Source organism: Taudactylus pleione, unplaced genomic scaffold (assembly GCF_031769625.1).
Source record: "Taudactylus pleione unplaced genomic scaffold, aTauple2 ptg000556l, whole genome shotgun sequence".
Lineage (NCBI taxonomy): Eukaryota > Metazoa > Chordata > Amphibia > Anura > Myobatrachidae > Taudactylus > Taudactylus pleione.
In genome coordinates this window covers 23,504,851-23,530,738 of record NW_028284958.1, presented here as the reverse complement: position 1 = coordinate 23,530,738, position 25,888 = coordinate 23,504,851, and positions in this window count along the sequence as shown.

The window sequence follows — 25,888 nt, the reverse complement described above, 5'->3', positions numbered from 1 at the left end:
ATGGATGCAGGGTGTGCGGTGTGGGCCCCCCTGGACCCAGGGGCCCGTGTGTCCCGCACACCTTGCACCCATTATAAAGACGTCTTTGACTCCTATTCATTCACTGATTTGTTTTTTTCAGCCATGTAGGAACACCACATACACAGCAGGGCATAGTACAGCACAGAGCATAGCACACTGATATAAATAGCATGGATGTGGAGTATTGCATACATGTATAGCGTGCTCTGTAATAAATAAAGGGCCTGATACCAAGATTTAAGCAAGCCGATAATTATGCAGATTGAGCGATTGTTAGCCATTGCGCATGCCGCACTGCACAAGTATAGTGATTGTATTGCGATCAGGCTAGCACATAGGAGTCACTTGCAAGTAAGGGAGGTAACGGGGGTGGTTAGACAAACGCAGGCATATCAGGATCTTTTAAACCCCTCTTAATGGGCATGCATAAATTAGCCATTGCGATCTCCTTTGCAGCATGAGAGCTCTCAGCGTGTCAGGAGAGCCGCAGTGTTTGAGGCAGGTCAGACTTGACTTACAAGCTGCCTGGCTGCCTGATCTGCGCGGGATGCAATCGGGAAGCCGGCTGACATAAGCCCGACAGCCGGCTTCCCGACTGCTTTATCCCAGCGAGGGTTAAATGACAGGCCTCTAAATCTAGACGACTGTCATTTTTCCGATGCCGGGAGACCGGCGCCCGGTATCCTGATCGAAGGAATGCCGGGTGCCGCGAGCGGACAGCTGTGGGGGGGGAGGGTTTAGGGCTTCCGGGGGGACTTAAGCTGGCCACACACTAGACCAACTTACATCCAACCAGCCAACTTGTTGATTGGTTGGAATGAAAATCTGGTAAGGAATGAGAGCAAATGACAATCAGCACTTTGCTCCCAAACGCCGGAAAATGAACAAAAACTGCTTAGATCAAACATTTAACAAACTTGACTGACGACCATTTTCATCTGTTTTCTGGCATTTAGGAGCAAATTGCTGATCATTTACTCCCATTCCTTACCAGATTTTCATTCCAACCAATCAACAAGTTGGCTGGTTGGATGTAAGTTGGTCTAGTGTGTGGCCAGCTTTAGGGTTAGGCATCCCCCCGGGAGGGTTAGGGTTAGGCTAGAGGGAGGGTGAGTTAAGGTTAGGCACCCCCGGGAGGGAGGTTAGGTTTAGGCACCTCCCGGGGGACTTAGGGTTAGGCAGCGGGGAAGGGAAGGGTTCGGTTTAGGCACTTAGATGGGGGATTAGGGCATACTGTACTTGCCAACTCTCCCTCATTGTCAGGGAGACTCCCTGAAATAGCAGCAATCTTCCTGTCTCCCTGAAGAGTCTACCAATCTCCCTCATTTCATCCCATTATGACACTGTTATATAAAAGAAAAAAATAGATATATACATTCAAATGGGATCATTAGTATAATTTCCTGCATTGGTTATAGGGCACAATGATCCCTATGGTTACATGTATCTTCTGAGAAGTATCAGTGTATTTTCATCAACAAGTAGATCTTACTAACTGCTTTGGGGCTCATTTACATGTGGATGTAAATCAATTTTATGACACGACTCTCAGATGTCTAAGTACACGCCCACTTTACCGCCACGCTCATAGGTGCTGCTTTCACAATCTCCCTGAATTGTTTTTTCAAAAGTAGGCAAGTATGGATTAGGGTTAGGCACAGAGGGGGAGGTTAGGGTTAGGCACCCCTATGGAGGGTTAGGGGGGTTAGGTTAGGAAGTACTTACCTAGGGACGATCGGGCTTTCCAGCGCTGTCGGGCTGCCGCTGCCTGGATCTCTCCAGCTGTCTGCCTCATGCTGCCGGGAATCGAACTGACGGCCATGCGGCCGGCGGTATTTCATACCGCTTCCATCTGCGCCAGTGGTACCGATGTTTACACTGTTGTACGCCGTTGGACGGGTATGAGAAGGCAGCAGTGGGCGTCCCTATACTCGCCCAAGCTTTGGAGACATTAACATATTTTAGCAATCGCGATCCGTAAGAGACCGCAGTTGCGATTGCATTAGCGGAAATCTCGGAATTAGACCCACAGTATGTAGATTCCCTGTGCTTTGTGAAATGGATAATATGGCGATATGAATGGGTCATAGCTAGATAGCAGAATACACTAGGGCCAGTGGCTTATCTATAATGGGTGCAGTGTGTGCGGGGCAAAAGGGCCCCGCACCGCACACCCTGCACCCATATTATTTTAAACATACCTGTCCGTAGTCCCGCGGCGGGTTTCAGCGCTGTTCTGAACACCAGAAGGTGGCGTTATTCAGGGTCTCCCCCGGTTACCGGACTCCTGCTCCACTATAATGGGCAGAGCAGAGCCCGGAGCCGGCCCCAATGATCAGCTGTGTGGTCTAAACAGACCACACGCTGATTCACTGTAAAAAATAAAAAAAAAAGTTACAAAAATCAAACTTACCTGAGTCCAGGGACCGGAGTTCGGGGCTCCGGTGATGTCCTCCCTCCGGTCAGCTGGTCTCCCATACTGCACTGCGGCCCGGTCGTCACCTGACAGGGTCCCAGTGCAGTATGGGATGTCAGCTGGCCTGGAGCGACAGAGGACATCACCGAAGGCCCGATAGCTGCAGGTAAGTGTAATTAAGGGAGGGGGGTCGGCAATCGCGCGGGGGGGCTTAGCAACGGGGACGGGGCTTGGCGACGGGGGATAGCAGCAGCGGCCGGTTGGCGCATGCACGGGGCACTTGTCACTTGCAAATATAACGTGATAAGGCTCCGGAGGGGATTCGCAGGGACAGAGCTTTCTCGCAAGCTCTGTCACTGCAAGGGATTTGTAGTAAATCCCTGTGATATTGCCTGAATTCGCAATGCGAATTCAGTCGGTAATATCACACTACAATCTGCATTACAAATGCGGATTATAGTAAATAGAGCCCTAACTGCTTTGCGGCTCATTTACATTTGGATGCAAGTCAGGTTTATAACACGCTTCTCAGATGTAACAGTACACCTCCACTTTACAGCTGCACTCATAGGTGTTACTTTCACAGTCTCCCTGAAAAGCTTTTTCAAAAGTAGGCAAGTATGCTATAAGTTGATCTGAGCAACCACTATTTTATATCACTGTTTTGAGAAGCATTGATGGGATCAGCATTGGGAGGGTGTGCTAGTTCCTGTAGTGCTATTTGGAGGATTCTGTGGTACCTCCAGGTGAGTTGACTCTCCACTTAGCACATACATTAATATACAGTATCTATTATAATGTGGCATAGCAGTATGCAATTATATGATCCAAAGTGGGTGCTATTATCATGTAGCATTAAGGATACTGGTACAGAGACGCCTTAATGTGGTCCGGCGCTTAAACATATCTTTGCAAATATATGCAACAAAGATCTCTGGAATTCCATTATAATGTAGTATTCAAATCTTATTGCTGGTCTATTGCAGAGTGCTGGGGGACATTTTTTCCTTTTTTTCTAGTCTAGACAAAAAAACCCTCTCTTTCATGCACCTATGAAAGACTGTTAAGATGATCTGAGTAACCACTAATTTATATTACAGCTTCATTCCTGTCATTTTCTGGCTGGAAAAGATTGTTCTAGTGGATTTTGGGGCAGTGTGGGATACTGACCAGTCAGATCTGCAGTGTAGTCTAGTTTGATCCATACTTGCCTACCCTCCCAATTTGGCCGGGAGCCTTCCGAAAATTAGATGCTGCTCCCGGCCCCCCGGAAAGGCAGGCAAGCCTCCTGACCCCCACCCCGCGATAACCTGAGAAACCCACTAGGGGCGGGGACAAAATTATGTGATAGTTTGACCCCACCCCTCGCTCCACCCACAAATGACAGTAAGCTGTCCGCCCCCCTGCCATGCCGATCTGGATGCCGGAAGGGGCAGCCAGAATGTCGGCAACCATGGTTTGATGATGGGTGTGGAATGTGGACGGTAACTACTTGTTAGTTGAAAATAAAAGTATTACTTATGTGTGTGGGAATTTAGAAGTAGAAGGATAATAAATATACCTGAATGGCCTGGGTCATCTAGACCCCAAAGCTTTGGAGAATTTGATTAGTTGAAATTAGGTCTAGCCCTAATTTTAGTATACAAATTCATATCATTATCAAATGGTGTTAAAATGCATCAAAATTATGTCTGTCACCTACCTCTCACATGTTACAAACACACATGTCAAATAGACAGACACACATATGGCAGACACAGAACAGAGGGCCTGATTCAGAGCGACTCACAAAAAGCAAGCGCTCGCTCTGAATCAGGGCGTGTGTTTTGTTTTTTTTGTTGCGGCCTCTTGGCCGCTCGCATAGCTGTGGGTTACCATGATGCCATGATGATGGTCACGATGGTCAAGACCATCGCGAGCATCGGGCTTGCGACAAGACCCTTGCGGTAGGGTCTCGTTTCCGCAAGCTCCAGTGGACTTCCTGCACTATTAGAGCAGGAAGTCCACCTACTGACATCACTAGTGATGTCAGTAGGGCCGCCCACAAACGGAGGCGTTCCTGCAGGAACCCCTCAGTTTGCTCAGCCACCCCCCCGCCCTCCAAACGGGGCAGCTGTCAATCAACATCGACAGCTGCCCCTTTTGGATGCCAGTGCCGGAGATAGTGCTTTTTGCGCTCGCTCCAGGGCTCACGCACGTGCTGTGTGCACGCCGCGCGTGCGCACTGGGCCACCATCGACCCGCTTGCGAGCGGATCTGAATCAGGCCCAGAGACTGAGAATAGCATGCCAATGCAAAAAACTGGAGCTTAATCCGATGGTATAGCAGCCCTTATAGAAACTAAAGATGTGCACTGGACCATTTTTGCTGGATTTGGAGTTGGCTCTGATTCGTCATCCGGCTTTGGATTTGGATTTTTTACAAAGATTGACAAAAAAGTTTAAATCACATAATTTGGGCTTTTTTGTCCCTAGAGTATCACTAACCTCAATAACATTAATTTCCAGTCATTTACAGTCAATTTAGACCAGCTCACAATATTGTTTTCACCATTATTTGCCAAAGGCTGCAGTGAGCTGGCTGGTTACTAAGTGACAGAGCAGCAGCACAAACACCACAGTTTAAAGCACATATATGAAACTTTGCCACACAGCAGTGGCAGAAATGAAAGGTAGTGCAAGATGGAATTGTCCTTGGGCCCTCCCACTCACCCAGTATGGTACACAGGGCCGGCTCCAGGGTTAGCCAAACCATGTGCGGGACTGAGACCTGGCACTCCTTAGCCTTAGTTCGAAAATGGGGGTGTGACCTGATTACCATAGGCCACGTCCCCTAAATTACGTTTATTTGGGGGCGTGCCCTATGGCACGCCTCCCACTAATGTCGGGCTGGGTGTAAGCACAGCACTACGTCAGTAGCTGGGCTTCCCCCAGGCCTCTTCCTCCATTCCTCTTGCCTGGGGACGGTACCGCCACATGGCTGCGGCGGTGGAGCTGCCCAACCACCCGCGGGACACTTTACCCACAGGTGGAACAGTGGGGCAGTACCTGAAAAACAGGACTATCCCTCTGAAATTGGGAATGGTTGGGAGGGGTTGTGCCCTCTATGGGGTGGCACCCCTGTTCGACTGCACTGGTCGAACATGCCTCGAGCTGGCCCTGGGGGTATGGCCAGCAGAGTCACAGTACTTGTAGATACAGTGGGCTACGGCCCAAGGAGTCACAGTGCTTGTATACACAGTGGGGTACTGCCAGCAGGGTCACAGTACTTGTTTACACAGCAGGCTATGGCTCAAGGAGTCACAGTGCTTGTATACACAGTGGGGTATGGCCAATAGAGTTACAGTGCTTGTATACACAGTGGGCTACGGCCCAAGGAGTCACAGTACTTGTATACACAGTGGGGCATGGCCCGAGGAGTCACAGAGCTTGTATACACAGTGGGGTACAGCCAACAGAGTCACAGTACTTGTATACACAGTGGGGTACCGCCCAGAAAAAGTCATTTTTTACTATTCTTGCGTTAACTTGTCACAGTACTTGTGTCTGAGAAATCTGATACTAAGCTATCCACATGTAGACTTCATTTAGTTACATGCCTTTAAGGTTATCCATAGCTTTTAATGCAGAGTATTACAGAGAAAGATTTTTGCTAACCTTTGAGTTTCAGAAACCCTGAAATGTGCAAATGTTTTTCAGACAAGATAGTAGCATGAATAGACTATGTATTCTAAGCTCCCATGTATTCTAACCTCCCTTCCTGAGATAGATAAGAAATAATGAGGAATAAGGAGTTATTTATGTTCTCCCAACACTAAACTTGGAGAATAATACTTACTGATAATTGTACATATTGCACTACGAGATCATTTTGCTTGTAAATCCGCTTATAAAGATCTGTTTACTTTTGAAATACACTCAGAGGAATCTGAATACAGACTTGCGTGGTTCCAGTCTCTTTTCCTCTCAAGCAATTGCTTAACAAGGGATATCCTGAACGAGAGTTTGACACACACAATGAGCTCTGCCTGGTGCTAAACAGTTGAAGATTCTCATATAGATCTATCATACTTGGAGAGTCCCAACGAGATTCCTATCCCTGATCCGGAGACGGACACGTCGGGAGTGACCGGAACAGTGGATTCTTCTAACGTTAATGCTGAGATCAGTAATTTCTGCTCAAGCTAGATTCCACTGTTTGTGGAACTCCTGTGTCTGCCTAAGGATTCAGGTACGGATATCTATGTGTCTCAGACTCTTGTTTTTGTTTTGTTTTATGAAATTACATGTCTAATGAATCTTTAAAAATGTATACAGACTATAATCCTTATAGATTTGAAAATGAGAAATGCAAATGTGTTATTGTGTTTAACAGTCTAATAATTGGTTTTCCTGATTAGCATAAGTATTGTCCCTTGATACATCTTGTGATCCTTATACTTCCAGAGTGAATAGACATAGAAGTACCTTTTGTTTGTTGGTAGGTTGCCATATTAATGGAGATTATCTACAGACTATAGTAGGAGAATTTTGGGATGTGATTAGAACTACTTTATCAGTCAATCTATATCCCCAAGGTACGGACATTGGGCCTCATTCAGAGGCGGTCGGAGGATGCAAGCGGTCGCTCAGAAACTGGGCGGCCGCTTGCATCCTGACCGTCCGCCTCTGTTTTGGTCGTTAGGCTGTGGGTTTACGCTCTAACGACCCCTAGGGTGATGGTCGCGATGGTCAGAGACCATCGGGGCTTATGATGAGACCCTAGTGTAGGGCCTCACTTGTCGTAAGCCCCGGAGAGCTTCTGGCTCTGTCAGAGCCGGAAGCTCTCCACTGACATCACTAGTGATGTCAGTGGGGCCTCCCCCAAACGGTAGGCATTCCCATGGGAATGCCTCCGTTTGGGCTGCCACCCCCCCGGCCCGCCTTCCAAACGGGGCGAGCTGTCAATCAACATTGACAGCTCGCCCCCTTTGGAAAGAGACCCGCTATGACCGGCGCTGCCGGTCGTAGCGGGTCTCACGCATGCGCACTTGACAAACATTGAGGCGGCCGTGCTGTCGTAGACCGTACGGCCGCCTCTGAATGAAGGCCATAGTGTCCCAAAACTACTAAGGAGACCCACTTTAGTAACAGAAGGAACAGGGTTTTGGTAAACCCACATAACAGACAGCACAGGCCTTTGAAACAAGGTGTCTAATATGTGCATTGAACAGTCCGGGTAAGACTGTACCAACTCTTTTGAAAAGTACTCCCCAGATTCAGTGTTCCTTACAAACAGGGGCGGATCCAGAAAAAAATGACAGGGGGGGCACCATGATAGGGTAAGGGAATAGACGAAACTAGACATTTGATAATGGGTGGTCCCAGTTCCAACCCATTACCAGGACTTATGTTACCTTGGAAGTTTGTCATTGTGATCATTATTTAGGCAGCAAAGATTTCTAATGTTATTCCTATTAATGTTCATTCCAGACCAGGGGTAGGGCAGGGAGCTAAGGTGCAGGCAGAGTTTTCATGTGCGCGCCCTGGGCGCACACGCTCCCGGAAAGGAGGTGTGGCTCACCAGGAGGGGGGTCTCCTCATGACATCCCCAATTCGTCACTCTTGAGGGCAGAAAAACTGAGGTAGAGTTACAAGGAGGGTGAAGGCAGTGCACTGAGGTGAAGTTACGAGGAGGGTGAGGTTAGGGACACTGTGGGGGAGTTACAGGGAGGGTGAGGTTAGGGACACTGAAAGGGGGGTTACAGGGAGGGTGAGGTTAGGAACACTGTGGGGGAGTTACAGGGAGGGTGAGGGCAGGGACACTGAGGGGTACTTACAGGGAGGGTGAGGTTAGGGACACTGAGGGGGAGTTACAGGGAGGGTGAGGTTAGTGACACTGTGGGGGAGTTACAGGGAGAGTGAGGGTAGAGGTACTGAAGTGAAACATAGAAACATAGAATTTGACGGCAGATAAGAACCTCTTGGCTCATCTAGTCTGCCCCATTTTTAAACATATTGTTACCTCAACCCTTATTGATCCTTACTTCTTCTGAAGGATGTCCTTATGTCTATCCCATGCATGTTTAACTTGCTCTACCATCTTAGCCTCTAAAGGCTATTCCACTTATCCACTACCCTTTCTGTGCAGTAATTTTTCCTTAAATTTCCCCTGAACCTACCTCCCTCCAGTGTCAGAACATGTCCTCTTGTTCTAATACTTCTCTTTCTTTGAAGAATATCTCCCTCCTTTAAAGAAAGAGAAGTATAAGAACAAGAGGACATGTTCTGACACTGGAGGGAGGTAGGTTCAGGGGAAATTTGAGGAAAAATTTCCCCAAGGAGAGTGAGGGCACACAAGCGCAGAAGCTGGTGACTGGAAAGGTAAGTAACACTGCTAGAAAATAGGAGTATTAAGCCAGCTACCCATGGTACGATGTGTAGCCGGTGATGCGACGGCCAATCCGATGGCCGGCATATCGGGCAGTCCCCACACATGGAACAATCCAATGCCCGACTGCCCGATATGCCATCAAGCCCCCACCCCCGCATAGCGATGCGTTGGATTGTTCATCGCATCTCCAGATCTCTTATGCAGCATGAAAGATCTGGAGGAGCCAGTTCCATTTGATACTCTGTAATTCATAAATATGCATTTATGAGAGAACTGTAAATAAGACAAACATGTTTATACAAACTTGACTCCCAACACCCCCCGTACTCCCAAATTCACCTAACAAATTAATATGAACAGTATTGGACACAGAGGCGACACCCGGTGTGCACTCTTCAGCCCACCTTGCGCGGCGAAGCCCAACAAATGGGGCGTGGCCTATCAGGAAATCCTGATTGCATCACTCTGGGGGAGTACCCAGCATAGGGAGGGTTAGGCTTCGGGGGGAGGGTTAGGGTTAGGCATGCGAAGGGGAGTGTTAGGCTGCGGGAAAGGTAGGATAGTGGGAGGGTGTCACAACTCATGGATGAATAGTAGATGCTAACCCGGGATTGGCGAGACCCAGTACTGAGGCGCGAAGTCTATTGTGTCGGCGGTGTTCACCAAGGACCCCTGTAAGGAGGTTTGGACTTAGCTGCTTCCGACACACAGGTCACGGCCCTCAGGCTTGGTTCCCTGATACAGGTACTGGTATACTCTGGAATGGAGCGATGTACAATGAAGACGTACAAACGTACCCGACAAACCGCATCAGAATCCGATGGACAAGACAGCACCAGGGTTCAGACAATTTAGAGTCGGGAACAAGGCCAAGGTCAGAACTAGAATAACAAGTGAAGTACCAGGGATGGAATCAGGTCACAAGCAAGCCAAGGGTCTGTAACAAGTCGCATCACTAGAGACAGGAATACTGGAGTATGATATGAGAGACTATACACTGGCACAGGAGTGCACCCAGAAGGCTGAATTAGGCGCCTCCTGTGATGTCACTAAATCTTCCTGCAGGTCGGTGTGCACCCCTAGGGGGAGCCGCAGCCACCTGCATCAGCCCAGCAGTAAGAAAGACACTAGCAGCGAGTGCCGGGGACTCCCCGTCTGCTGGCCGCCGCTGATCAGGACCCCAGTGCTGTTACGCCCAGTGTCCGGCGCACTGTGACAGAGGGCTAGGACACTTACCCTATCTGGTCGGGATTCTGACTGTCGGGATGCTGCTGTCAGTATTCTGACTGACGGCCTCCTAACAGCCGGGATCCCTTACCAAACCCATCTGAGGTCTCTGAAGGAGGGATTAAAGTGGGTTAAACAGGTTTACTGGGACATAAAGGGAAAGTATCAGTGGGGGAGATAGGCAGAAAAAAAACAAGGGGGCTTAACACAATAGCTGAGAGTAGGAAAGAGAGAGAAAAAGTGTAGGAGGGAGAGAGAGAGAAAGATGGAGTGAGGGTTGATGCTAGATCCAAGTTGGTAGAAGGACCTCTTACGTCACAACCATGTGACCCGTGACGGGAAGGGGAGAGGCAAGGCCGGTGAGCTACCACTTTTACTATCTACATGGACATAGAACGGGAAAATTAACCCTAACCATAGAGTGAGGGAGGGGGGAGGGAGAGAGAGAGGGGAGGGGGGCGGAGTGAGTGTGTAATGGTGGGTACACACTGGCAGATACATTGGCCGACCAATTGATCGGCCAATATATCTGCTGCACATCTGTGTACCCGCGATATGTCGGTGAACGTCGTCGTTCACCGACATCGCATTGGCTGTGCTGCACAGCCGATGGACAGGTATGTCTGCAGACATATCTGTCCATCGGCAAGTGTGTACGGGCGGTCTGAAGACCGCCCATAAACACACAGCGGCAGCCGCGAGGGGGGCGGAACACACCCCAAACCCGCCTTGCCGGGTCCCGCCCCCGGGACCCCAGGGTACAAGCTGATGATGGCGATTCAGTGTCTATGATTGACCATCATCTGCAGATATATCTGTCAGGTGTGTACCCACCTTAAGAGTGTATGCTGTGAGTGAAGGACTGATCTTTTATCCAGACACCGATCAATGTGCATGCAGATAATACAGCCGACACAGCAGGGCAAAGCACGGACCCAACGTGGGACAGAGGGGCCGCGGGAGGGGGGGAGGGGGGGCTTTGATGCCACAATGGGAAAGTTGGGGAGGAATCCTATAGGAAAGAATCAGGAGGGCAGCAGGACCTGGACCCAGGAGGACGACCACCAGCCCCTGCGTGTCTCGGTGTGTGTATCATGTGATGGTGTCAGTGGGCGGGACTTTGGCTGGATGGCTGCTGTAGCAACACAGCACAGTAGTCGTATAAAAAAAGCTTAATAAGGTGCTGCTGGCCCGTTTTTTTTGTCCCTTATCGTCGGGGCCCCTCTGATCCACGAGGCCCAGTATGTGTGTCCACTTTGCCCCCCCCGCTGTCGCCGGGCCTTTTTTATTTGCCACAAACGGCAGCCAGTGCAGTCAGTTTGGGGCTGGGAACGCTGGGCTCCTAGGAACCTTTCCGCGCCGAGGTCGGTCACTAAATCGTGACGTCGGAGCCCCGGCAATTAGCAGCATCAGAGGGGAGGAGCTTAAGAGGAGGGTAAATCGGATACAGGAGGGGAGAACCCCCCCTCCCCTTCTCTGGCCGGACCACCTCCTGCTGTTGCTTTGTTACAGCACGCAGCCGGCCGCAGAGTGATGTAATGAGTCAGCCAGACTCATTAGTAAGTAACGCTGTCAATGCCGCTGCGGGTCCCTTCAGTGCCCTGCTGCTACTGCTCTCCGTTTAGGAGAAAAAAAGTGGCAGAAACGACAGGGGGGGGCACGGGCCCGCGTGCCCCCCCTGGATCCGCCACTACTTACAAAGCATACAAATTGATTTTATACCACTGCCTAAATGCTCTGTATGTGATGTCCTCCTGTACGAGCCTCATCAGTCACTAGCCCGGAGGGTAGGTGTGTTGGAGGGCAGATGCAAAGACAATGGCCAAGATAATTAAGATAATTAAGAAAATAATGATTAAGGTCATCTGTAGACATGGTGTACTATGTATCAATCTTACAGAAACAATTAACTAAAATACATAGTTAGGTGTTTTCTTGTATTCCAGTCCCTTATCTTGATTCAGGTACCCACCGTTTACAATCAGGAGATTGAATGATAACTTGGTAACATACCAGGAAGGCTATTGAGACCAGATTTGAAAGTTTATTCCAAATCCTGATGAGTACACTTATTTCAGTGAAACTTCATGGGAAGGACACCTGAATATACGCTTCCTATTGCAAAATCTTCATCCAAGGGGAGTGGGGGTAACTTGATATTATGAATAGCTGGTTTGCTAGGCCCCAGGCCAGACAAAGGCTTGTGGGGATGTATACTTAGCTTTGTTATAGTTTTAAGTTTACTTTTAAAGTTTGAGTTTTTATCACAAGTATAAAGCTGAGTAACTGCATAAATAGTGGTATATCAAGAGACAGGAAACGGTAACAATATGTAGACTCAGTGTATAGTATGTTCACAATATAGAAGCTTTAGCCAAATTGATAATGTTATAGATGATGTGCTTAAAATTATCACTAATAAACTGCAATTTAAAGTAAAGGTTATGGGAAAGTTTAGACTGATCCTCAACTACCGTACAGCTGCTTGATAAGGTATGTGTCCAATAGTGAGACTAGCTTGCTGTAACATATATAGCTGATAACTTTTATGACCTGATACAGATACATATGAAAAATTAAGAAACTTAAGGACCAGTTCAGGAAAACACATAATGATCTAAAGCAGGCATGTCAAACATGCGGCCCGAATAAACATCTTATGCTGCCCGAGAGTGTGGGCCCACATATATATGATATGCGGCCAACACCCCTGCCACGATCGGAGCTCAGCTGTGTAAGGTGGCAACGCTGGTCTCTGAAGCGATCAGAAGCCTCTGATCGATTCAGAGGCCAGCGTTCCCTGTTATACAGCACGTAGGTGACGTCATGACATCACGCGTCGCCCGCAATGAGCGGAGCCTGCGTCTGCCGCTCTGGCTCTAATTAGATCCAGTCAACAGCAGCGTCTACGCGGGATGATGTGGACTGGAGCGGTGCCCAGCGGCCATCGTGAAGAAAGGTGAGTACTGCACAGACAGGTGAGTGGGGCCTTTTCTATACTGGGAGAGGGCACAGCATAAGGGGCATTACTGGGGGTACTACATAAGGGGCATTACTAGGTGCTCTGCCTAAGGGGCATTACTGGGGGCTCTGCATAAGGGGCATTACTGGGGCTCTGCATAAAGGGACATTAATGGGGCACAACATAAGGGGCATTACTGGGGCTCTGCATAAGGGGCACTACTAAGGACATTACTGGGGACTCTGTATAAGGGGCATTACTGGGGGCTCTGCATAAGGGGCATTACTGGGTGCACAACATAAGGGGCATTACTGGGGGCTCTGCATAAGGGGCACTACTAAGGACATTACTGGGGGCTCTGCATAAGGGGTATTACTGGGTGCACAACATAAGGGACATTACTTTGGGCACAACATAAGGGGTATTACTGGGGGAACAACTTAAGGGGCATTACCGGGGGCACAACATAAGGGGCATTACTAAGGACAGTACTGGGGGCTCTGCATAATTTCCAAAAATTTCCAAAACCAGCACTTATTGGAGGTATGCCGGTTTCCTAGATAACAGGTTTTAAAGTCCGGACCTTTTTTACTTGCTGATTTTGTACATTATTCCTGCATATGTGATCGTTCCATCTCTCCATCCCATTGTTATCTGGACTCTGGCCCTGATTCAGAGCGCTCGCTCTGAATCAGGGCCGTCCCTTCTCCTTTTTGGAGCGGCCTCCTGGCCGCTCGCATAGCTGTGGGTTACCACCCACAGCTATAGCGAGCGGCCAAAATTATGGTCGCGATGGTCAAGACCATCGTGACCATCGGGCTTGCGACGAGACCCTGCGGTAGGGTCTCACTGCCGCAAGCCCAGAAGTGCTTTTGGCTCTATCAGAGCCAACAGCACTCCCACTGACATCACTAGTGATGTCAGTGGGGCCGGCTCCAGACGGTAGGCGTTCCCATGGGAACGCCTCCGTCTGGACAGCCACGCCCCCAGCACGCCCACCAAAGGGGGCGTGCTGTCAATCAACATCGACAGCACGCCCCCTTTGGTGCGAGACCCATAACGACGTCTTGGCCGTCGTTATCCGGGTCTCGCGCATGCGCACGACGGAGCCGCCTCCGTCGTGCGCATGCGCACTTGGGCAATATCGACCCGCTTGCGAGCGGGTCTGAATCAGGCCCTCTGTTTTATGAACTTTTAGATTAAGAACCTGGCCATAATATTGGTACTTTAAAATTATTTTTGGAATAAACAACATTTTTCTAACATTGTTTTGAGACGCATTTACGTACGTCCTTGAACCTAAAAGAAACCTTTATATGTGGATTCCTATCATGTTTCATGTGAGTCGGGGTACACTTTAACATTGCTCATACAACACGTGGTAGAGTAAAGATACCTTTACAAGTATTTCACACATTTGATCCAAGTGAGTCCCTGGTACACTATATTCCATCGTTTAGTGGTGGCGAGGATCTGTCCTAACCTTTGGGGAAACTGCCTCACTTCCTCATCCACCGAATAGGGGAAATTAACTATCTGAATTTTACAACATTACTACACATTGATCCTTGTTGTTATTTTTTTCTCTTTTCATATAATTGATCATCATCGCAATATTTGACCAAGCACACTGAATTGCTGCATGTAACGTTCCATGGTATAAGTATTATTTTGCCTATATGAGATTGATTGTTTTATTTTGTCTGATTACATATAGTTTGTGGTATCGCCTTTGATCCTTTTCACTCCACATTTCCATACAAATTCATGGGTATTGCATAAGGGGCACTGCATTGGTTTTTATTAATAATAAACCTTTCAAATTGCATATAAGAATTTGTTTTTGTTGCGGCCCACACACTCTTAGACTTTGAATATTTCACCCGGTTGCTATTTTGAGTTTGACATGCCTGATCTAGAGTATGATCAGGGTCGGCGCTAGACTTTGCTGCGCCCAGCGCCGTCCTGTGTGGCCGCCCCTTCCCTCCTCCGCTCCCTCCCACTGAAGCTTCATAAACACTTTGGCGCCGGGAGGGTGGGCATTTCCAGCGCCCGCCGGACACCATGGCGCTCCGGGCGACGGCCCGGCTTGCCCGGCCCTAGAACCGCTACTGAGTATGATCTTGATGATAATGAATGGATTTCCTAATCAAACCCAGCTAAATGAATTAATGAATTTGGTAGATGGATATCAGAAATTCTTTCACTTATTAATAAAGGTTTAGCTTTGTTTGTAATCATTTAATTGCTATAAAACTTGTTATTTTTCTGATTAAGAAGTTACTTACACATGACTGTTGTTTCTCCAAGGAAAATACACCAAAGGCCTTGATGATAACTCAAGTCTATGATAATATCTATGCCTAAGACAATATTCAAAGCTGCCCCATTTATGGAACCAGCCTCATTGAGGATGACAAGCAAACATATGGACAATGCAAGACTATCATCATTTCCTTGAATATTCATGACAAGATGGACAGGATAAAAGACAATTAGAGACTGGGGACCGTGGACTTGCCCTAGCAGGGAATAGGTCAATGCTCACAAGAAGAGGGAGGTGATCCTATGTATAGGTTCCTGTAGATGGGGCTTATATGTATATGCACCTGTTAGTATAGCAAGAGCACGTTCCTCTTAGGTAGATAGTATAGGGTAACTATTTTGATTCGTCAGTCCAAAGCACCCTCTTCCACTGTTCCTCAGTCCAATCCTTATGCTTCTTAGCCCATGCGTTTTGTGTCAGGATGGTGGGCATCTAAATACATACCGTGATCGCGGTATAAATGTTTTCAGCAGAATATGAACAAAATCCCCATGTTTTTATCTGAAATATAGTAATTTTGCAGAAAAGCAAACAGATTGCAAAAGTCTTTCTTCAGTGAGGAGACTTAATGGTAGGATTGTCGTGGTGGTTGTGCAACTTCTGATAGGCTCCTACGTGTGTTGGCTGATCAGCCCTTCTTCAGGGAGTGTGATGTTTGCCATCTTTGTAGTGGGCATTAAATATTGTCATCATGTTTGTGTGTTTTCTCCATTTTTAATGTCCCCGGAAATTTCACAGCCATTTTTTTATGGAAAAGTGTTCCTTTAAACTCCGAAATGGTTTTTAACCCTTTAGAATTTATTTTTTTTATTATTTTTTTTTGGGGCCGGGCTTACCTAAAAACCATTTTTAGAATAATGTCACAATACAATGGTGAAGATTTAGAATGTTTTTATTTTTTTACACACATTTTTTGTTTTTTAAGGCCATTTGCCAGTTTGCAGGTCTGGATGACGTCACAAAAAATGACATAATGAAATAAAAAACAAGAGTGGCATTTGGCCAAAATAAAATAACACACATTAAAAACAATTCACAAGAAAGGAGAGGGAAGTTTTGGCCCTTAAGGAATATTGGTCAAGCACAGAAGGATTGTGGGAAATTTAGCCAGTGCTGTCATTGCTTTTTGCCCCGTTTGGCTGGGGTAGGGTGGGAGCCTGACCGGGTCCGGGATGTCCTTTGGCTGGCCTCTCCAGAGGCAGATGTTGTGGCCTCTGGACTAGGCAGAGGGCTAGGCACATTTGGAGGGATGGCTGTTGTTGTGCCAGAGGTGGAGGATCCTGATGTTCCATCACGAAGGGAGGCCGGCTCCACCATGTGCTGGCGAACGAGCTGCTCCAGGGCATTGGCAATTCGGATGTTGGCCCTGATATTTTCCGCCAGGGCCTGACCAATGGTCGCGTTGGCCGCAGCATTTTGCTCCATGGCCTCCGCCACCCGTAGCAGACTGGCATCCATCCTCAGCAGAATCTCCGTGTGGTGATCCGATTTATAATTGAGATCCGTGAGGAGGGCCACTGCCTGCGAGGGGGATTGCCCTGGACTGGCTTCTGCAGGGTCCCCAGCCGGATCTACTGCTTCCTCCCCTGCAGAGCCAGCAGAAATTCTGTGGCCAAGGCTCCCCTCTGGAGCAGACTCATCAGCCTGTGTCTCTGTGAGAAAAATGAGAAAAGAGGAACATTACAATCTACATATTGTCACAAACACATTTCTGAGTTGGTAACATAACAACATTTACCTGGGACAACATGAGGAGCCGCAAAGTCTGGCATGTCCGTATCCATGTTGGACACGCCAAACACCTCCTCATACTGCACACACCCCTGTGCCAGGTCATTCAGCTCCAATGACACAGGGGTAGGACCCCCACCTGTCCCCCTTGCATGCCTAGCCCTCTATGCCAGTTTTTGTTTCAGCTGATATTTATAATCGGTCCATCTGTTGGTGATAAAAAATGCATTATTCCTGCAGTATTTGGGCCTGTAACCACTTATATTAAAAATGTAGTTTTTACGTACCGGTGTTTGACATCCCGGGCTAGATGTTCAAACTCACCCACCCTATTGACAGCACTGGCTATCTCCTCCCACATTTTCCACTTCTGGCTTGAACCCATATTCCGATCTGCCTGTGGCAGGGTGTCAACACACATTTGTACCAAAACCTCCATCTCCTTTCTTGTGAATTGTGGCTGCCTTTTTTTTTTTGGTTTCTTTGGTTGGCATACTCGGCCCAGCAGCCTCTTCCATGGCATCCTCCACACCTTTTATACCAAAATTTTTTATCATTTACATGTCCAACTGTCTCTAAATTCGGGGTCTAATTAATCCTTTCATCAGAAAGAGAGAAGTACTTACCGGGCGCCTCTTGGCTATCGTTTTGCTGGTCTGTAGCCATTTTGATCCAAACAACTTGAACTACACCAGACCGTTTTGGCTTTTCCGTGACGTATTTATACATGCGTCCTTATTTTTGGTACGCATAATTGATTGTGCGCTCCTATGATCCGTCCTTAATTTGAGCGGGAAAATAAAGACTATTTATGGATATGGGCGACTCAAGTCGAGGTGGCGGATGTTGATTGTTGGAGGTATTGTGTGTAGTCGTGGTTTGTTGGCGGGATTAGTGGTTGTGAGGCGGATTTTTGGAGGTGGAGTTAGTGATTTATTTTTTTTGGCTATTTTCCGTTCGTTTTTTTTTCTAGCGGATATTTTGTTTGTTGGTTTTTTTTGGAGTAAGTATTTTTTTCATGTCCTTTTAAAAATAAGGTATCTACAAACCGAATTTCGTCATTTTTATATTTAATTTTGTTTTTTTCAGTTATTTTGGCTTGGCCCCAGAGAAGTTTTTGGACTGTGACTTATTGTTCAACTTTTGGTAAGTTTGTATTTTAACATTATTTGAAGAATTTGATGTGTTGGTCTTCGCATATATTTGGAACATTAATGTCTTATTTATATTTTTTGATATCATGTATTAACACTAAATATAGCGTCAGTTATTGGCAAATATTTTTCCTTGGTTTTTCAATGTCAAAATGCGAACTATTTAGCGCACTAATGTTTCCTTATTCTCCTTCGCTAAATGCGAACTATTTAGCGCACTAATGTTTCCTTATTCTCCTTCGCTAAATGCGAACTATTTAGCGCACTAATGTTTCCTTATTCTCCTTCGCTAAATGCGAACTATTTAGCGCACTAATGTTTCCTTATTCTCCTTCGCTAAATGCGAACTATTTAGCGCACTAATGTTTCCTTATTCTCCTTCGCTAAATGCGAACTATTTAGCGCAATAATGTTTGTTTGGGTATAAATTTGCCCATTCTTTTTTGTCCTCTCAATGTAGGGTTCATTTTCTAAATAATGTGTGCTCTCCCCTATCTTTTAACGCATTTTTGTTTTTTGAAAAGAATCAAATATGGCCCCCAAAAAATCTAACCTGAATTTCAATTTTGGAAATGTAGGTTGTTGCACTCATGACAATACCCCGGCATGTAAGCATCTTTGGATTTTTAACCTAAGATAAGTATATTTTTGGCTTTACATTTAAAAAAAAATAAACTACCTGGCTTCCCATTTCAGGTTGATGTTGGTCGTATTGTTTTGGCCATGCTTCCAGAACCCGACCAACCTCAATCTCGTCCCAGACGTAGGCATCGTAGGCGTGCAAGGCCCAAGATATTTAGAACATGTGTCACCCTTTTTGGAATGCCCGATGATGAGGTTTTACGATGATAGCTTCTTCCTCCAAAAATCATCATAGACACTCTCTCATTAATAGAGAGTGATCTTGAGCAGCAAATTGACAGTCCTACAGCAATACCACCACTTACGCAATTAATGGCGGTGTTACATTTCTGTGCCTCAGGATCCTTTCAAACCACGGTGGGAATAGTGGCCGGAATCTCACAATCCTCATTTTTCAAGGATCCTGAGGGCAGTGATGGAGGCCCTTTTCAAGCACCTCCATCATTTTATTAACATGCCATTGGATATGGGTTCCCTTAGTGTGGCGAAGGCCAATTTTTACCAAATAGCTGGCTTCCCACACATCATAGGGGTTGTGGATGGTACTCACATACCACTTCAGCCTCCAGCACGGCTGGAGGCAATTTTTAGGAACCGAAAGCACTATCACTCACTTAATGTAATGGTGGTATGTGATGCCTCCCTCCAGATCCTGTCCCTGAATGCAAAATTACCCGGGAGTGCACATGACTCATTCGTCATCCGGCAATCAGGGATTTGGCATAAATTAAACAACCTACAAGCTGGTGATGCATGGCTTCTGGGTAAGTGGAGACCTTTAGTTGTAACCAATGCAAAGCTTCATACACAGTGATCCTGATTGTTTGTTTTGTTTTTTCACAGGAGACAGTGGCTACCCTTGCACGCCCTGGCTGCTCACTCCTTATTTGGCTCCCACACCAGGGCCACAAAGTGAGTATAATTCTACACTTACAGCCACCAGGCAGGTGGTGGAGCGCTGTATCGGCCTTTTAAAAGGCCGATTCAGATGCCTCCACCGCTCTGGTGGCGAACTCATGTATTTGCCGGCTATGGTTTCGAAAATTGTGGACCTGTGTGGGATCTTTCACAACATCGCCATAAGGATTGGTGTCCCAATGCAGCCAGAGGATGCCTTACCTGAGGATGGCCCCCCCGAGGTTGGTCGGAGGTCAGTATGTGGGGGGGCCATACGCGATGATGTGGTGGCCCGATTTTTCAGGTAATTATTGACAAACATTTACTTAATTGTCCCAATGTCTACATGTACGATTGTAATGTGCCTTTTTAATCTTGTTTTTCATTTTTTTTTCTTGTCTTCCTTTTCAAACCATGTAAAAACGATGCCTACTACCTGATCCACTAAATTGTCTACATGTGGCCACATTGGAACTAACTTGTTGAAATATTATTTCATCGCCTCATTTGTGGATTCATGTTGGCCTGCTACTTATTTCAACAGTTCTTGAGTGTTGTTTGTTTTTTTTGCATTTGGTGTAGGTTGTTTTTTGTAGTGTGTTTTCACTGTGTGAATTGCTTGTCACAATTCACTTTCTGTTTGTGTTTGCTGTGTATTAAAGTTTTCTTTTCCGTTAAAAAGACTATTTATTTACACATTACAAGCACGTGTAACCTGTCTCAAAAAATGCCACCTTTCATAATGCCGAATCCTGTAATGTGTGAAATTGTTAAGTCTTTGAACATGCTTTGTGGCTTAGAAAAAACAACAAAGGTATTAGGGTGAATCAGTAGTTTGTTAAAAAAGAGGCCTAAGCAGGTTGCAGTTGCACAACATCGGAACGCTACGAGCGTACTGCTGCTAACGAGCGGCTCTGAATTAGGGCGTTAAATATGAAGTAAATTGCGATGGGGGTAATCTCATGATGGTTTCCAAGGTTTGAGTGCAATGGGGGAATGCTACATGTGTTACAGGTGGAGGTGCCTAAGATTGGGAAGAGAATGATAACATTATGAAATTATATATGCACACGTGTACATACATATAAAATATGTGTCCAAAATCACATCAATTAGACAAACTGCACACACTTCACCAATTAGAAGCCCAGGAGTGCTAGGCACATACAAAATGTTGCAATATAAAAAAAAAGCAGCCAGCACTTCCAGAATTCATACAAAAATATATTTTTCAAAAAACATAAAGTGCAAGTACAAGGTACAATAGGCAGTTAAGCAGCAATTAACATAGTGGCTTGACATATGGCTAATACTTATCAGCATCCATAATGAGATCTGCATATAACAGCGCAATGCTTTTCCCTCATAAAAAACTCACATCAGCTCAACAGCTGTTTCGGTGTGTTGATGACACCATCCTCAGGAGCAATGTATGTCCATAAATATATTCAATTGGGTTATTGGAAGTATTGAAGAGATAAAGGGAAGGGAAGGAATTAAAATGCTCAAAATAGGAGGAATAAAGTAATCAAACTGAGAATATAGATGTCAACTAATGATAATCGCTAGTGTTGGTGAACTTGGTGGAGGATGAACATTCAGAACCTGTGTATGTTGTGTGGAATCATCCTGTGATGACTGATTTCACCTCATTATTCAGAATTAGTCCATATGGTGCCAGGGTTCTCAAATTGACCATCCATTTTAGTTCATACTTGTTGATTTCTCTAGTCTCCCCCCTCTACTATTTTTGGTTATGACTTGAATTCCTATAAAGTGAGGGACGCTACCTCCTGGCCAGTTATCCCCAACCCCCTCCAATCCCACCCCCAGTGGGCATCCTCTCTACCCACCACCCTTGTTTTCTCTGCCTGATTGTTTCCCATACAGAAGTGATCATCATCCTGTTAGTCACACTGAGTACCTGATTCAGAGACAGACACTAATGCGATCGTAACTGCGTTCCCGCAGTTGCAAAAATATGCAAATGTCTGCAAAGATCACCTGAGCATCAAGATGCCCACTGCTGCCTTCTCACCTGTGTGAGAGTATGCATACCTATGTAAACATCGGTAACATCGAAATACATCGGCGGCCATTTTACCCTTGCGGAAAGTCTGACCTTCCGCAAGGCCATGGGGCCTCTTCTGACACGCAGAGCTGCATATGCAATAGCTGTGGCTAATTTATGCACACCCATGTAACGGCGTTTAAAAGGGCAGGCACGCCTGTATTTTTGTGACCACTCCCCAATACCACCCCCAAATGCTGGCAGTCTGTCAGTAACTTAGCGATAGTTTCCTCTGTGCGTGCGTGATCGCAGTGCGATCACAGCACACACGCAGTGCGGTGCATAAGCAATAGCAAACAATCGCTCGATTTGCAAGAAAATTGCATTAGAGTCCGTCTCTGAATCAGGCCCTGAATCCCTTCCCTCCCGTCCACAATCATTTATCTAGTGTCAGCAATTTCCTTACAGCACTGTGGGGTCTATTTAATAAGCTTTGGATGGAGATAAAGTTAATGGCGATAAGGTACCAGCCAACCAGCTCCTAACTGCCATGTCACAGGCTGTGTTTGAAAAATGACAGTTAGGAGCTGATTGGCTTGCACTTTATCTCCGCTCACTTTAACTCCATCCAAGGCTTAGTAAATAGACCTTTGAGACTCTAAGAAAGCGATTTGTGTATCCAGGGGTGTATCTTGGGATCCGAGCGCCCCTGACAAACTAATGGATGGGCGCCCCCCATCCCCATAATTTCAGAATAAATACAGCTACCCCCCTATCCAGTGCCCCCAGTAGTAGTCCCTCCTATGCAGTGCCCCCAGTAGTGGCCACCCCCCCATACAGTGCTCCCAGTAGTAGTCCCCCCTATGCAGTGCCCCAGTAGTAGTCCTCCCTATACAGTGAACCCAGTAGCGGCCACCTCCCCCCCGATACAGTGCCCCAAGTAGTATTCCCCCCTATGCAGTGCCCCAGTAGTAATTCCCCCTATGCATTGCCCCCAGTAGTAGTCCACCCTATGTATTGCCCCCAGTAGTAATCCTCGCTATGCTGCATTGCCTCCAGTAGTAGTGCCCCCTATACAGTGGCCCCAGTAGTAATTCCCCTATGCTGTATTATCCCCAGTAGTAATCCCCCCTATACAGTGCCCCAGGAGTAATCCCCCCTATGCTGCATTGCCCTAAGTAGTAGACCCCCCTATACAGTGCCCCATTAGTAGCCCCCCTATGCTGCATTGCCCCGAGTAGTAGTCCCCCCTATGCTGCATTGCCCCCAGTAGTAGTCCCCCCTATGCTGCATTGCCCCCAGTAGTAGTCCCCCCTATGCAGTGCCCCCAGTAGTAGTCCCCCCTATGCAGTGCCCCCAGTAGTAGTCCCCCCTATACAGTGCCCCCAGTAGTACTCCCCCCTATACAGTGCCCCCAGTAGTAGTAGTCCCTATACAGTGCCACCAGTAGTAGTCCCTCCTATGTTGCATTGCCCCCAGAAGTAGTCCCCCCTATACAGTGTCCCCAGTATTAGTCCCCCCTAATCTGCATTGCCCCCAGTAGTAGTCCCCCTATACAGTGCCCCCAGAAGTAGTCCCCCTATACAGTGCCCCCAGTAGCACCCCCCACCGATAAAGTGCCCCCAATAGCAGCCCCCCTATACAGTGCCCCCAGTAGTGGCCACCACCCCCCATAAAGTGCCTCCAGTAGTGGTCACCAGATATACAGTGCCCCCTAGTAGCCTCCCTGTGCCAGGCTTACACACACAGAAGAAAAAAAAACGTATCAGAATCCCCGCTCCTGATGCGACCGCCGCTGTCCGCTCCTCTGCAGAGCACTATGGGAGAGACGTCATTACGTCTCTCCCATCACCCCCTGTGGGGGGAGCCGGAAGGCAGGGCTCATGAGTGAGCTCCAGCCAGCTCCCTCCTTTTACGCAGCAGCCAATGAGAGTCTGCCTGACTCTCATTGGCTGGCTGCTATAACAAACACACAGCCGCCACTGGCGGTTGTGTGTTTTTTACTGTGTAGGGCAGACCACTCTCACTGTGGTCTGCCCTACACTTGTGGAGCCCGGGGGACTAGCGGTGGGTGCAGCGGCAGCTATGGGTTCCTGTACCACAGCACACCACCGCTAGTTCCACCCTTGGGGTAGTCCACCCCTTGGCTGCTAGTGGCACTGCCAGACGGCGCCCCCCCCCCTGCCCAGTGGGTAGATACACCCCTGCTTGCCTCTCAGATCCTTACACTTGTCCAGTTTTCCTGCTTCCAACGCATCAACTTCAACTACTGCCTAATATACAGTCAGGTCCATAAATATTGGGACATCGACAGAATTTTCATATTTTGGCCTCTATTCACCACCTCAATGGTTTTGAAATGAAACAAACAAGATGTGCTTTAACTGCAGACTTTCAGATTTAATTTGAGGGTAATTACATCCAAATCGGGTGAACGGTGTAGGAATTACAACAGTTTCAATATGTGCCTCCCACTTTTTAAGGGGCCAAAAGTAATGGGACTATCAACTCAAAAGATAATTCATGGACAGGTGTGGGCTATTCCCTCGTTATTTCATTATCAATTAAGCATGTAAAAGGTGTGACATTTGCATTTGGAATCAGTTGCTGTCAACTCTCAATATGAGATCCAAAGAGCTGTCACTATCAGTGAAGCAAGCCATCATTAGGCTGAAAAATCAAAACAAACCCATCAGAGAGATAGCAAAAACATTAGGTGTGGCCAAATCAACTGTTTGGAACATTCTTAAAAAGAAAGAACGCACCGGAGAGCTCAGCAACACCAAAAGACCCGGAAAACAACTGTGGTGGATGACAAAAGAATTATTTCCCTGGTGAAGAAAAACCCCTTCACAACAGTTGGCCAAATCAAGAACACTCTCCAGGAGGTAGATGCATATGTGTCAAAGTCAACTTCACAAGAGTGAATATAGAGGGTTCACCACAAGATGCAAACCATTGGTGAGCCACAAAAACATGAAGACCAGATTAGAGTTTGCCAAACAGCATCTAAAAAAGCCATTACAGTTCTGGAACAACATCCTATGGACAGATGAGACAAAGATCAACTTGTAGCAGAGTGATGGGAAGAGAAGAGTATGGAGAAAGAAAGGAACTGCTCATGATCCAAAACATACCACCTCATCAGTGAAGCATGGTGGTGGTAGTGTCATGGCGTGGGCATGTATGGCTGCCAATGGAACTGGTTCCCTTGTATTTATTGATGATGTGACTGCTGACAAAAGCAGCAGAATGAATTCTGAAGTGTTTCGGGCAATATTATATGCTCATATTCAGACAAATGCTTCAGAACTCATTGGACGGCGCTTCACAATGCAGATGGACAATGACCCAAAGCATACTGCAAAAGCAACCAAAGAGTTTTTTAAGGCTAAAAAGTGGAATGTTATGCAATGGCCAAGTCAATCCACTGACCTGAATCCGATTGAGCATGCATTTCACTTGATGAAGACAAAACTGAAGGGAAAATGCCCCAAGAATAAGCAGGAACTGAAGACATTTGCAGTAGAGCCTGGCAGAGCATCACCAGGGATGAAACCCAGCGTCTATTCATTCCAGACTTCAGGCTGCAATTGCCTGCAAAGGATTTGCAACAAAGTATTAAAAAGTGAAAGTTAATTTAGGATTGTTTAGTTTGTCCTATTACTTTTGGCCCCTTAAAAAGTGGGAGGCACATATAGAAACCGTTGTAATTCCTACACCGTTCACCTGATTTGGATGTAATTACCCTCAAATTAAATCTGAAAGTCTGCAATTAAATCACATCTTGTTTGTTTCATTTCAAAGCCATTGTGGTGGTGAATAGAGGCCAAAATATGAAAATTCTGTCAATGTCCCAATATTTATGGACCTGACTGTATATTCCACCCCTTGACAGGTGCCAATTCTAAAGCGATAATCAATATTTTTCACTTCACCTGTCAGTGTTATGGTTATTGGTGTATATACATATCTCTATATACATTTATATACCACTAAATCACTAGCATTTTGGGTCTCAATCAGAGGCGGTCGTAGGATGCAAGCGGTCGTTCTGAAACAGGGCGGCCGCTTGCATCCTGAATGGCCGCCTCCATGTCGGTCGTTACCCTGTTGGTTAACACCCACA